This window comes from Malurus melanocephalus, unplaced genomic scaffold, assembly GCF_030028575.1.
Source record: "Malurus melanocephalus ecotype Western Australia unplaced genomic scaffold, MMel_1.1 scaffold_103, whole genome shotgun sequence".
Classification (NCBI taxonomy): Eukaryota; Metazoa; Chordata; class Aves; order Passeriformes; family Maluridae; genus Malurus; species Malurus melanocephalus.
Window position 1 is genome coordinate 446248 of NW_026623335.1, and position 14357 is coordinate 460604.

General features: G+C 41.9%; 1 protein-coding gene across 1 annotated transcript in view; it reads right to left on the minus strand.

Annotated features, from left to right (window-relative positions):
- Nucleotides 1-14357, minus strand: part of BMP6 (bone morphogenetic protein 6) — an 89380-nt gene that overhangs the window by 26965 nt on the left and 48058 nt on the right. The window lies entirely within an intron of this gene.

Genomic DNA, 14357 nt, shown 5'->3' on the forward strand with positions numbered 1-14357 from the left:
TTTGACAGGTGAAATATGACCATGCATTTTGCTCCTGTGAAACTCTGAAGCTTGTGACCCCTCCCAGCTTTTCCCACCAGTGGCTCTCCCCATTCTTTCYAGCATTTCCATAAGTCTACAGGAGACAAGTAGTTCCACTTTGCATACCAATAAACATAAAACCTCACCTGCAAGGAAAGCAGGGAGGGTAATGCCCATAAATTAAAGAAAACTTCCCCACTTTGCACACACAGGCACAGGTAGAATTAAGTGACAGCACCAGGTCAACCAATTCCCTAAGTGCCCTATAATGTGCTGTTTTCGGGCTTCCAGGACCATTGGGACCACCTTGTGTGTAAATATGATTAACATGACATTTATTTTGAGGTTAAAATTAACCAGGTTCTCTCTCCTTTGCAGAAGCTTATATGAGAATGAGAGTACTGAGGAGAGACCCATTTTGGTTTCTGGTCTTAGACCTCTCTGGATACACTCTCAGGCGTAGGGTTTAAGATGGACACAAAACAGAATTTCTCCTTCTTTAGGCTTCAGGATTTGCATTTTCTCTGTTTGAGGCTCCCTTTGCAAACTCTGCTTCTATTTCCACTCTTGTATTACTTGATTACATCTCAGTTTAGTCTGACTTTGATTAATTGTTTGCTATTTTTTCTAATTTTCCATTAGAAATTGCTTCAAACATTAACATATTGTATAAACATACAAAATTACATCTTTAYAAGCCTGAGGGGACAAAAAGTACAAACAAAAAGCCATTCCCACCAGTGGTACTGAAGGAGTGTGTGTCAGTGATGAATAAGTCACCCTGACATTATCTTYAGGAGCATGATTACGCTCAGAGACAGCAAGGGAAGAACAGACCTCTTTTCATGTTTGTCTTTGTGGTCACTTTTTGYTGTTGCCCCCCATTTAATACATCAGACTGCAAAAACATCCACGAGCCTTCCCTCACAACATCTCCATGAGGTAAGCAGCAATCCCTGTTCTCCAGCTGGGATACTGAGTCACCAGGAGAGTGACTTGTCCAAGGACAGGCGGTGGAGGTTTGCGGCAGAGCCAGGAATGACAGCCAGCGTGCTTGAGGTTCGGCACTTTACCCACAGGTTACCTCCCTGAAGAACAGACATCTCCCAGCTGCTGGAAACAGCCCATGGAGACTTTCCCCTCTACCTTGCCCAACCGCCTGTTCCTTCTCGTTCTCCAGGCACCGTTTCATCCGTCCTCTCCCTTTCTTTTGGCAGCCCTTCTATGYGAGCTGCCTCATCTGGCTGGGTGCATGTCCCGGCTCCCTGTGAGACAGTTAGTCACATCCTTCTCTTTGAAGCTCGCCTGGAAATCTTTTCACCTCTGCATGAGTGCTGCTGAGCATTCTGTGGGACACCACACTTGGGGATGCTGTTAAGTTAAGGGCTGCCACAAGRCAAACAGAAAAATTCTCAAACTGCTGTCAGAGTCGGACACAGCTGCCAATTTTGTCAGTCTTGCACTGCATCTGTCTGAGGGGCTCAGATGTCAACAACAGGCAAATGTGGGTGATTGTGCACTATAGCTTCCAGAAATGAGGTTGTGACACCCAGCATCTCCATAACATGAGTGATGGTAATACTCAATTCCAGTGCCACCAGGAATTACCTCTCTGGTTATTGGTTATGGCTGATCTGGGCTACCCTTCCAGGCACCTTCCCCTGCATTTAACAGGGATTGACTTTGGCAATACCGGAATGGTTGGTGTCACTTGCGTGTACAGCATCTGAGAGGGGACCCGAGCTGCCCCATCAATCCTGATCCTGAAGAGAGTCCCACGAGATGCACTTCCAAAAAGGGAGGGGCCAGGTACTTTAAGAAACTCACAAGCATCCAACCAATGAGAAACTGTGCTGRGTTGCTTGCAGTGGGACGTGCCCAGCTTGGCCTGTTTACATGCTGCTAAAAGATGAGAGGATGTAATTAATGGTGAGGGAATGTCTAAATTCACGGGTTTGGAGAGGCACGCATATGAAGCAACGATTCTCAATTTAGAACTCTTTACATCCTCGCTCATGGATGCAGTGACCAGTGAAACCCAAACCCCCTTCCGGGCTGCCACAGGGATGAGCTGACCTGCAGGCAAGGYGGCTTTTCTCCAGGCTCGTGGCTGAGGATGATAAAGGAGAAGCAGGAAGAGCAAGGGGAAGGACACAGTCAGGATAAGCAACAGAACTCCATCAGGATGCCAGAAAAYTAAAATTACACCAGACACAGCAAAAGAGTCATCAGTGCTTCCTGCCAGCTATTGCCGCACACCGAGATGTGATATGGTCTCTCCAAGTGCTCAAGAGAGAGCCTGGAGCTGTCCCACATAGCACCCTCCCTCAAAATGAGACCAAACATCACTTTTTATGGTTCCTTTCTGACCTCAAGTCAGCTACAGTGGCCTGACCTCTGCTCATCACTACAAAATGTGCAGTTTAGAAGTGATATAACCAAACTCTAGTCCTTTAAATCAGTATTTTTTCATTCTCCTCTTTAGAAGAGTCAAACACAAGCCACAAGAAGAAAAGCCCACCACAGAGCCTGACAGTAGCAGCAGGTATGATGCTTGACTCCAATTACCCTTTCCCAGTTTATAACTTGCCTGATATATTCACAATAGTATTTTCCTGTTTTCTAAAACTTTCTTCCTTTATCCCTGTCCTTGCCTGAATAGGGCACACAATCATAGAAGCTGACTAAACTGATTACAGGGGAAACATTCAGAATGGTTTCGTTATCAAGCTTGGCAGAATAAACAACCTGAAACACACAAACAAGGAAATCTTTTTTTAATCCTTCAGATTAAGCAATTCAGTTCATTCTTTTACAAGAAAGTCAGGTTTCTGTTATAAGAAGTACTGTTAAGTTGATGGTGTCCTCCTCCACTTTGATCAGTTCAGAAGCAGCCCAACAACATCACAGGATGGAAAAAAAGCCTACATTAAGCTTGTATGAAGCAAGTATAAAAGTTTAACGAGTTGGAAAGTTTTTCTGGCTATGTATCTTCCCATGATACAATGGAGGGTGGATTTTTTTTTCTTTGTGGGAGTGGTGAGATATTTAAGTTCTATATGCTCATTGTCAMCCCATCAAGCTAATAATCAACTGTTTTCATTCAGCAAGACAGCTTAAAAATATAAAATGCCAACAGTCCTTCTCTGGGGGCTTTTTGCCCCCTGGAAACTGTTCATTTTTAACAAAGAAGACAAGTTTTAGAACAGTAAAATTTGGAAAGGCAAGATTCAAGCTGCTGGTTCCCAGGATTACCCAGTCTGGATAGCTATCAAGTTACAATGCATCAAATGAGCTTGTATTCAAACTACAGACAGCACACACCAAAATGCAAGGCAGCAGCAAAAAGCAGAAATCATTTCTCAAGCTGCTTTCCAGTTATTTCTTTTTCCACATGAATACACTCAGGTCATTCTGACCGGTGATGTGAAATCCAAAGCTAATTTCTGTCTGAAGATGGACATAAGAATGTCCCAACTGCACATARCTCTTCCAGGGAAAATCAGGCAGCTCACAGCAGGGGTAGGTTGGAAGGTAGAAGCCCTGAGTGATGTTGGCCTTCCATAACCATTTCCCAGAGTGGTGGCTGGAACATCAGGRCCAAGCCAGGCAAAACCAGTGTTTGTAGGGTCATGGCACAAACTATACCTTCTAAAATTCATCTTCATGGTCAGACTATATTATCCTGAATATTACTATTCTTTTGTGGGAGTAAGTCCTTGGAGGCTACAAATCCAGGCTTGCACGTATCAGGGAGAGTTGGGAAAGGAGATGTCAAAGAGAGATTTTAGCCCATCATGAGCCAGAGGGACTGCCCAYTCCACCATGCAGATTTCCCCTCATCCTGGCTGGTGGCTGCTCCTTTGCTTGCAGTGCTAAGGAGGGTGTGAGCCCTGGACATTGGAATCACCCCTGAGTTTTCATTACAGCCCATTTCTGAGCAGAGTAGCAGAGCGGGCTTAAACAGTTAACAGGGAAGCCTGCCAGTAGCTCTTTACGTTCCCCTTAACAAATATTTTTAAGTACTATACAAACACAGCACTATTGTTGAGCAGTCAAAAAAGCAAGAATGGCAAAATTAGGGTTACTGTGGTTTTGAATTTTGTGTATTCTAATTCWAACCCAGTGTTGCAATAGCCAATTTCAGCACAAAATGTCCTTGGTTTAAAAATAGCTTGCTGCTTACCATACTTGTTACTTTAAGAACACTGCASAGAAAAAAAATTAATTGAGAAATTAACACATCTATTTTGGTAACTATACCATCCTACTTCCATTTGGTTGTGWTGCACACACCTTGGACCAAAGGAAACGTAAGCCTAATAACAGTCATGGAAATAAACACTACTTTTGCACAGGAATTTTAAGCATTTCTTTTTGGATCTGAAATAAACCAGTATGCAGAAATAACAGGTCAATGGCCTTTTCTGAGGAAACACAATTTCACTCAGCACAGCAGCACTGAGTGTCATGATATCTTGTGGATTTTTTCCAGTTCTCAGCTGTTGAGARAAGTGCTAGGTCAGRTGCTCAGGTGAGAATTAAAATAGCRGCTTAAGAAAGTCTCTAGTTCAAGCTGTAGATAATGAAGTCCAAAATATTAACTTAGAGCTCCAGAAGTATTTTTTTTTATTTCCTATATAAATAATTATGGTTTTCATGACAACCTGGTTCCTTGGAGGGTGCAGAAAAGGAGTGGGGTTGCAAATTAATAAGATTGGACTATTTAGGACAGGCYATTCTGCATCTGTCCAGACCTCAGCAAAGCTGAAACTATTGAATAATCTTYTGCACATCAAGATCTTTAATAGTGACTTGGTTTTGCAGGGCCAAAGCTGCCACGCTCAAGAAAAAATAGCCAGGATTCATGGCCTGTGGGTTTTGTGTAAGTGTCCATGAATTCAGTTTGAGTACAAAGCCATTCCTACTCATTTCTTCTCAGCCTTCATACCTGACCTCTCCCAGATAAAATGAGAAAACRCATGAATACTGGAATTGCTAACAGGAGATTCGCCGCCACATCTACATAAAGAGCACAAAGGCAATTCCTCCATATTACATCACCAATTTCTGCTCTAAGTCAACAGCGTTTATCACATCTGGAGCAATGAAGCAGTGTATCAAGCCTCAAATACTTTAAGCATTACTAAAGCTCCAGCAGTCCCCTTTAATAAATGGACCATGTGCAATGTGACTGATCTACTGCCACGAWTTTACAGGGGCATCAGAATTTCTTCAATACTGGCTGACAATAGCTTGCACAGAMCAAAATTTATGCGAGCTTAAAGCACCCCCCTCCTTGATCTTGGTCCACAGCTGCTAGTGGCTTCTTTTGAAGCAAAAGACAGTAAGAATGTGGGGGTCTGTACACCCAGTCTCTGAGGGATGTCCAGCTTCAGAGTAAGATTTGGTCTTCATTTGGATCTTACAATTTGCCTTCTGTTTCACAGTGGATCTACATGGATGGGGTCTGCAGCATATTSTCTTTACTCTGAAGAGATGCCCATGATACACCTGAAAGCTTGTCTGTATTTTCCAAATCCATGAGGTCAATCTAAAAAAAGATACCAAGTTTCCCAAACAGTCCCACTTCTCTAACAGATGATCACAACTGCAGAARCATTGTTACTGCTAAAGATTAAAGCTGATCTTTCTTCCTAAAAATAAGCAGCATTTCCTAAACACTGTTTTAATAACTGCAGAGTACAACGCAGAGACCGCAATGTACCAGTTTAATATTTTCAAATAGGAAGGAGAGAAAACTTAAAGGCTTTACAGCTACTTTCTGCTGTTTAACAAGGAAACAGAGGTAACATTGCTCTAGGTGGACCTGCAGGTTCAAGACCTGCAAAAACATATGGCTGCTGGAAGTAGTGAGGATGCATTAGAAAAGAATCACTGCTGCCTGTTTTTCACATTTACATGCAGTATGTGCCACTGTCAGTTGAGTACCAAGCTAAAGAGGTAATCGGTCTATTCCAGTGCAGGGWCATCCTAAATCCAGTACTGCTTACAGACAGGACTGATCACTTCCCCTTTACTCTAAAAGACCCAAAAGAAAGCAAAACCTTCCCATTCCCAAAACTATGATTTATTAACAAACCATTTCACAAGTGGAGAGAAAGTTCTTTGAAAGAGAAGAAACTCAGATGAGACATTAAAATAACAAGGTCTGAAAGCAAATYCTTCCCTGCCCAACATGCACAAGAGTAGAGGAGATCTTCCTTCCTACCTTGGTCTCAACTGAGCAACTCCATTTACCTTCTGTGATCACAGCAACTCTACATAGCCTCCCAAAATCTCCCAAGAAAAGACTGTTTSTTTTTATCACCCCAATCATGGTGAGGGGTTCACCACCCACATCAAGTCCATTGCCTACTGCTCCTGCTATCACTCTTCTACATGCGGGATCTTGCCAAATTCCTCCCCCTTCACCCCTTTTTGAAAAGCAGAATAAGCAAGATAACAAGTTCCAAAAAAGAAGCAGTTCCTCTGCTTCTCAGACATCTCCCCTGGGTTTGCAGTACAGTATCCCCAACTGACCAAGGTTTGTTCTCATACGTGAGAACATGTATGGAATTGCTGGACCTCAGTGATGAACTTGTCCCACATTCACAGGGATTAAAGGCAGTCTTTAAACATTAAAAAAAAAAGTTGAGATACTTATGGTTCAATCTGACATTGCACCTTTTTCTGATCCCTCTGGGTTCAGCCGACGTGGTGTAGAGACCACTACTGGCTGTGCGACCATAAATCCAATTCAGTTGTATGCCTTGACACCTTTACAATAATAAGAAAATTCAAGTCCAACAAACTCCAAAACAGTGCTTTCTTCAAAGCAACTCTAATATCACATYTGGTCTGACACAATATAAAGTGGAGTTATTCTACTAACTTCAGTGGAGTGATGCCAGTTTRCATCCGATGAAGACCTGGCTTTATGCTTGATAGCTGCGTGTGCCAGAAAATAATGATTCAGAAAATAACCCATCATTAATCTAATCCCAATGTAATTATGGAGATTAAATTTAAACAATAGCAAATCACTCTCTAAACATAACACTCTACAGAAGAGCTTCAAAGGAGGAGGGGTTTTTAGTTTTGGATGAAAAATACAACAGAGCTCTTCTTTGTTTCTTCATGCTGGGAATCAAGCTGGAATCAGCTTGTAAAATCAGATTAAAATAGCTGCACAACAGCTTCCTTTCAGGATTCTTGAACCAAAGRCAGTCTGAAAATCAAAATAATGCCCTAATCAAATACATAATACCCATGGGACACCAGAAAGTACTAAAAAGGCATTTTCACAAATACGTGTACCGTATGGTCAGTAAAGCTTTTCCACTCTGCAATGGGAAGAGGCAGCAGTGGGGAGCAGCCTTGTTCTAGCACAGTGGAAAGAGTTAAAGTAAAACTGAGGAGAAGGAGAGCCCTTGGCAGAGTGCTCTGGGGGCTGACTGSAGGCCACCAGCACCTCTGCCACCAATACTCACTTTTGGGCTTCCTGGGYTGTCCCCCTTGCAATAACAGAGATTGCTTTGCAACTGCTTCCACAGCCAGCTCCTTCATTCCTTCCCCATGGCTTCTGAACACAAATGTTAACAAAACTGGTGTTTTCTTTCCATATGCTGGCACATACGGCAGGTCCCTGCACTGCAAACAGTGCTGTATCTTAGGAAAACAAAACATCTTTCTGCTTAAGAGATGCCAAATTGCTTTATCAAAGGCMCTACTGTTTGCATTTTTGTGGCAATATTAATGCAGTTCCACTGAGAAGCTGATAAAGACCCTGACTGCAAAAACACCCCTCTGGAAGAAGGGATCTGAAGCTATTTCTGTATTGCATTTCCAAATAATTTATGATTAAAATAATATTATGCTTTCCAAAAAGCATTTCTATTTCACAGCCAGGCTTCATGCATGCMGAGCCAGCTGGTAGGAGGGGAGAAGGCGATGCTGTCAGCCCATCGGCACGGAGATGTGATCGGAAGCGCTTTGCAAGTGGTGGGAAGAGAATTCTCCTACCRCTCCTGCTTGCTTCCTTGGCTTGGCATTAGCTCCTGTGTCCATACCCTCACAGCAACTGCCTAGGACACTTAGAGCCGCCCGTGGAAATCTTCTCACTGTGTTTCCCACCCTCCAGGTTTGCCACAGGTCACGCTGCATTTCCTGCTGGCACAGCCACTGGCAGGCAGCTCCCTGGAAGCGCAGCTGCCCTGGGTGCACCGACTGGGTCTGGAAAAGTTTTCAGAATTTTTTTAATGGCGTAGTTATCTCGCACCATCTCTCAAAATTATCTGTCTTTCTGCAGGAATTTAAGGCAGGACAAASCAATTCACTTGCAAGTTTGAGCTGAATTTCAAAATRCGGGTTGTGCAAAGTGGGGAMGTTTTCTTTAATTTATGGGCATTACCCTCCCTGCTTTCCTTGCAGGTGAGGTTTTATGTTTATTGGTATGACTGTGAATCAACCAGCAGCAAGTAGGAAAGCAGACAACAGAAGAATGTTTGCTATTTAAGCTGCATGCTTTCATTTTGTTGAGCACTCATCTCCTGGCATCACAGGCAGGTTTCAGCTTTTCATTTAATAGCCCAGCTGAGAAAGATATCTCCTGAGCACAGTGCAATCACTCTCCATAAAAATACTGCCCAGAGCACTTAAGGTTTTATAAATTTTTTGGAAAGGTTTAATCCAGCACTCAAGACTCTGACACACAGAGGAATTCAGCCCTGCTCCAGAGGTTGTCATGCTCTCCTGGAGCSTACACCACCACTGCAAGGGCATTGTCATTGCTGACTTGACTTGTGACTCCAGCAGATACCATGAAATCCTGTTGCCTCACTTACTGTTTAGTGTTTTACACAGGGCTCCAATTCCAAATGACTGAATTAAGCAGCATCCAGCCAAAAGACTACCAAAGAGCTTTGGGGAACAGAGGCAGGGCACTCAGTGAGAGACCATGGAGGACACCAGACTTGCTATGAGCCAGAGAAAGAGAAGGTACAAGAAAGGAGGAAGCACTGCKCCTGAGAAAGTGGCCACAGGGATAAAAAGAGTAAAATCATGGTCTGGAGGTGCCACAAGTTCCCAGCTTTTAACAGGACTACAAGGCAAACACTYTTTGCGACAGCCAAGGCAAGAGGACATTACAGCTCTGAAGACTGAGGAGAGCAAATGCATGAAGTGCCTGAAAAAACATGAAGTGTTTTAAAGACTGTTACTCCTGGCTATGTATATTTGTCCAAGGAACAGCAGGRTTTGTAAGTGAACCTCCCCTCAGTGCATCCATTCACTGTGTGCTGGCTGGGCACACTGATTTGCAGGAAGGGGCTCCAACATGTCACCAGGATGTGACACTGTCAGCCACTGCTGCGGTTGAGCACCACCACAGCATTAGGACAACWCCCTGTGCCAGTGGGGAAAAACAGAGCCCTTGGAATACATTGACCTACACAGAAATACCAGAGCACCTTTAGCTAAACCCACTATTTCTCTTTCTCTTTTTCTCTTTCTTCTTATTTATCCCTCCTTCCCCCCTGTCCTTCTATCCTGGCCTTCCTGACAGGTTCACTGGAGGTTCAGGAAAGACTCTCTCMGGCCCAGAAWGCTGGGAAAGAGAGTAAAGGATGARCAAAGAGGGATGGAAGAAGAAACCACTTCCACAGCCTTCTCCAGCACAGGCAGAAGGGCCGTGAAGCTGCTCAGAGCTCTCATTGTGTGACCCTAACACATCTGGGAAGTGCTTAAGAGCGGCAACCATGAAAACTGGAAAAAAAAACCAGAAATCCCAGAATATTTTACAGCCATGTGAGTTAAGTGTTCCTCTTTCTGAGGCAATAACATCTTGCAAAGCATTCTCCCCACACAAGCCCTGTGCCGTCATTTGCCCCCACCGTGCACACAGCCAGAGTCAACCAGAGGGATCTCCTGGTATGCCTTGCTCATAAAAACTGAGTTCTCCCGCCCTACCATGCCACTGAAATCCTATTTTTCAATCTGTCTACTGACCGTGCCAGCAGGGTGCAATTTGGGAAGTGACTTTTTTACCTCTGAAATCTCATCTGCTGTCAACCAACATAATGATGCTGCGGAGAGCCAAGCAGCCGTCAGACGTTTAAAAATTTGCAGCCGCTGTGGGCGGTTGGAGCAGAGGTCAAAAAATGGTCATTAATAGTTTTACCTAACCTGCAGCCTTTCAGCTGCTCACAACATGGCTTTAAAATAGAAAATAAAGTGACATCACACAGCTTTAACAATCTTCTTAGGAGTAAAGAATTTCACTCTTTGAGAAAACAATAAGGAAAAAAAAAACTTGACAAAAAAACCCTAGTTTGACTAACAGATTTGCTCTAAGCCTTCCTTTTTCATTATTTTTTTATATTCCCATATCCCACAGTGACCAGAAGCATACTTGGAATGTCTCAGTCCATCTGATAAAGCCATCAGTGGCTGCAGCCCCGTGCTGGGCCTGCGGGGGACACGGCTGCTATTCCCGGCTGCGGAGCACAGTACCCAGTCCGGGGGAAAGCCAGGGAGATGCRATGCTTTGGGAATGACGGGAGACTCCTGGTCAGGGTAGGAAATCCTAGGGAAAAAGTAAGACTTGAGGAAAAGAACCATTAAAAGAACTATTAAAAGAGGATTTGTGGAATAATCCTTAGTTCCACATAGTTGGCCTGACTTTAATACAGTAGCATAGCTGGGTAGTTCACCTGAAAAACATCCAGCAGGAAAAGGGACAGACTTTGCCAAGTACTAYTTTTTTTTCATTCCTCCCCTTTCTCCCCACCCCCCTCACTTTCACAAAATACGCAAAGCAATCCTTGGGCTCAAGGCATTTAGAAATCGAAAGTTATCTACAAATATTCTTAAAGTAATAGCACATAAACAAAATATCTCAGGTTAACAAATAGGAAATTAACAAACTTCACTGGTTTAAAAAACAGCCCTGTATGTTGCTATTTCTGGCTTTTGTTTATATTGCCCCTTTTCTCAAAGTTATCAGGTTCCYGGAGACAGAACTTAAAATGAAAAAAAGAGAATGTTAAAATTCTCAGCAGAGCCACTTGCCCACAAATGAATTTTTAGACATTTGGCTCCTTTATCTTCACTCCTTGCAATCATGTCCTGCTGTTTGGCTATCCGAGCATTTCTCTGCCCCACCCAATCCAGCCCTGTCATCACTGATTTTATTTTTCCGCTCCTCTGTCTTAGTAAGGCCCTCCTCTCTTGCCTTGACTGGTCGCATGCCATCCTTGGAGAAAAACATCAAAACTCATTCAAATTTTAGTATAGATTAATATGTAGAGAGAAATCAATAAATACCTACAACAAATTTTCAATTTTCATCTTAAAATACATCTTTTATCTTTTGTTGTGCCTGAAGTGTTTTTAATATTGTCAACTAATTGCCCAGATACAGATTTTAGCTTATGACTCAGTTTATGATTTASTTTATGACTATTTATTTTAGTTTACGACCTTAGGCACACTGGTTTAAAAAAAGRAAAAAAAGCTTTTTTTTCCTTAACTCCTTTAAAATATTTTTTTTAAGTTACAGCAGGATGGTAGTGCTATGTATCTGACAGTATTAACAAGACTCCATGGAGACAGCTGCCATACCTACTCAGTTGTTATTTGTATTTTAATAAGAAAACCATCATCCATAACAAAGTTTGGACGAGGTTAGCACATCAAAGCACTCTTTTTACAAACATACAGACAGTAGGGAGATTTGAAAAGCACCAGACCTTTTTAACGCAAATTTACTAAATCTTTTGCACGCCTGTACACTAAGCCACCCTAACAAGTGGGGTTGTGGCTTCAGTAAGTGAATCTTTTTACAGCTATTCTCTCACAGACACAGCAAGACTAAACCTTTTATACTRTTTGCATGCAGAGAAATAGGCAATTAATTATTTGGCATGTCCTAGTAAAGAACTTCCTCCAATCAAAATAGGAGATCAGGAACCTCAGTGTTGTATAATTGATGTTATTAGCTGCAGCTGCTATCACACTTGGAGAAATCTCCAGCTCAGAAACAGTGGTGATGAAGTGCTCCAAGATGAGTAACAGTACGCTTGATATTAAGGGAGAGGGATAAAAAGAGTTCTAACAAATGTGCTCTCTGCTGCACTAACAGTCTCATATAATTGCCAGRCAGAAAACACAAAGGGAAATGCACCACACTGGAAGTGTTGTCTCCATGAAACTGAAATTGAGGAGGGGAGAAGCGGGTAGAAMGAAAACCCCTTGTATTTACCTAAACTACATGAATGTCAATGCTCATGTGTGCGTTGTAACAAGATTGGGGATTTTGAAAGCTCTAATCAGTAGGTGCATGAGCAAATATTTATTCTCATCCATTCCAACTCTCTGTGGTTTGTAAAACCCCAAGAAAAAGAAAATGCAGAACAAACCAGTCTAGACCACAGATTCTGGCTACTTTATGCTAGTTAGAAAATTACAGGAAATAGGCCAACTCAAGGAGGGATTACTTGGTGGACTTTTTTGTTTGTTTTCTGAAGACCTGTGACTACCTGATATATGTGCACTTGTTTGGGTAGCCAAGGAGAATTCTTTCGAGCATTCTTTTAAGCATAATCACTGCAATATAGAATTCCACATGCTTGATGTCYTGGTGAGGTGTTGATGTATATAACCTTCTAAGCTCTTTCTGTCCCACACTTTTCATCTGAAGACATTATTAAAAAAAACAACCCCTACTTGAATAATATCACCTTTGTATTTCAAGACCCTGAAGAGCTTCTAGCGACATTATTTTTCACCCTGGTACTCAAATGCATGGAAAGAATCCCTCAGTATCTTTCCATTAGAGGAAAATCTGAGCTGGAAAATATTTTAAATAGAAGGTTTATCTTACTGGGGATAGGATCCATTCAAAGCACTAGAAGATCTTTCCATTTAGCATTAGAAAACTTTTTCTATGGGATGAAAACAAAAGTTTCTTCCTTTACCATGTGGAAAATATCAATACCTTGAGCAGCTCTGCTTGAGGCTGAGAAAGAGTCTGGATGTAACAGAATTCTCAGCTTCTACTGTACACACTGAGATAAGGCTGAGGCCCTAAAAAACACCTGGCAAACAGAAGGTATTTTCTAATAAGCATTTCCATTAGAATTTCTTTTCTCATAATTATGCTCTTAATATTTTAGATTTTGAATTATTTTTATCTACTGCGAAAACAACAAGACTCACTGTAAGATTTATTTTAATGGTAAGATATATTTATATTCAATTACAAGATTTTATTCTATATACAAAGGAAAGCTGATACTCAACAACAGCAAAAATGATACAAACTTTTTTGAGTACCTATTTCAGCCTCATAGGCCTAGCTCAAATTTATGAAAAGTTTCTTTCCTCTGCCACTGCCTTCCTCTGTTTCTTAGCAGAGCAGCAGCTGGGATAGTTGCCCTGCATCCAATGCATTGTCATAGGACCTACCTGAGCTGCATCTCACCCAAAGCAGCCCTGGGCATGGGCAGTGGTCTGAGAATGACAGCTTGACTGACCTAAGGTCGTCACCCTCTATGATTTTCTACAGTAACATCTTTGATTTGGCTCAGTGCATCACAAACCAGTCCTGTTTGGGTGCCATGGGATTACCAAGCACAAACATCAAGGTCTTTAGTCAGGTGTCTGAAGCAGTAGGACTGTTTTAAGAGGAATTCAACTATGCACACGGAACAAAGTGTGCTGAAAAGGCTTTAAAGAGACAGTCAAATGTGAATTCTGCTTTCAGAATGGATGGAATGGAGAAAAGATGAATATGAGCCAGTCTATCCACAAATAAATACAAGTTAAGCTAGATTTGCTAAGGTTTTTARTTTTGGCTACATTGCTAACAGCAAAATGTGCACTGATAAACATCCCCAACTAATACATTTGTAAGTGTGGAATGAAGTACACGCTTATCGACCTTGAATAAAAAAAACAGGTTCTCTATTTTAAAATARAATTCATCAATGGATGTCTCAGTGTGGGCAACTTGGCCAGCATTACAGCAGGACTCAGAAGCTCTATAGAAATAGAAGCCAAGCAGAGAAATAAAAAAACTGATAAAAATGAATACAGTAATCAAATGCCTTAACACTTAAAATTTGCTGTTACATACAAATAGCCAGTGCTAATGTTAACATTCTGTGCTCCATATTTGTGATGTCCTACATGCAGAACAACAAAAGAGGCTAAAGTTGCATTTCTATATGGCTCAGGTAAGGCTGTGCGTTGTATATTCATTATATTCTTCTTCAATGACTTGTATTTCTTCTATATGCAGCTTTAACGTCTTTTTTTTTTTTTTTTTTTTTTTT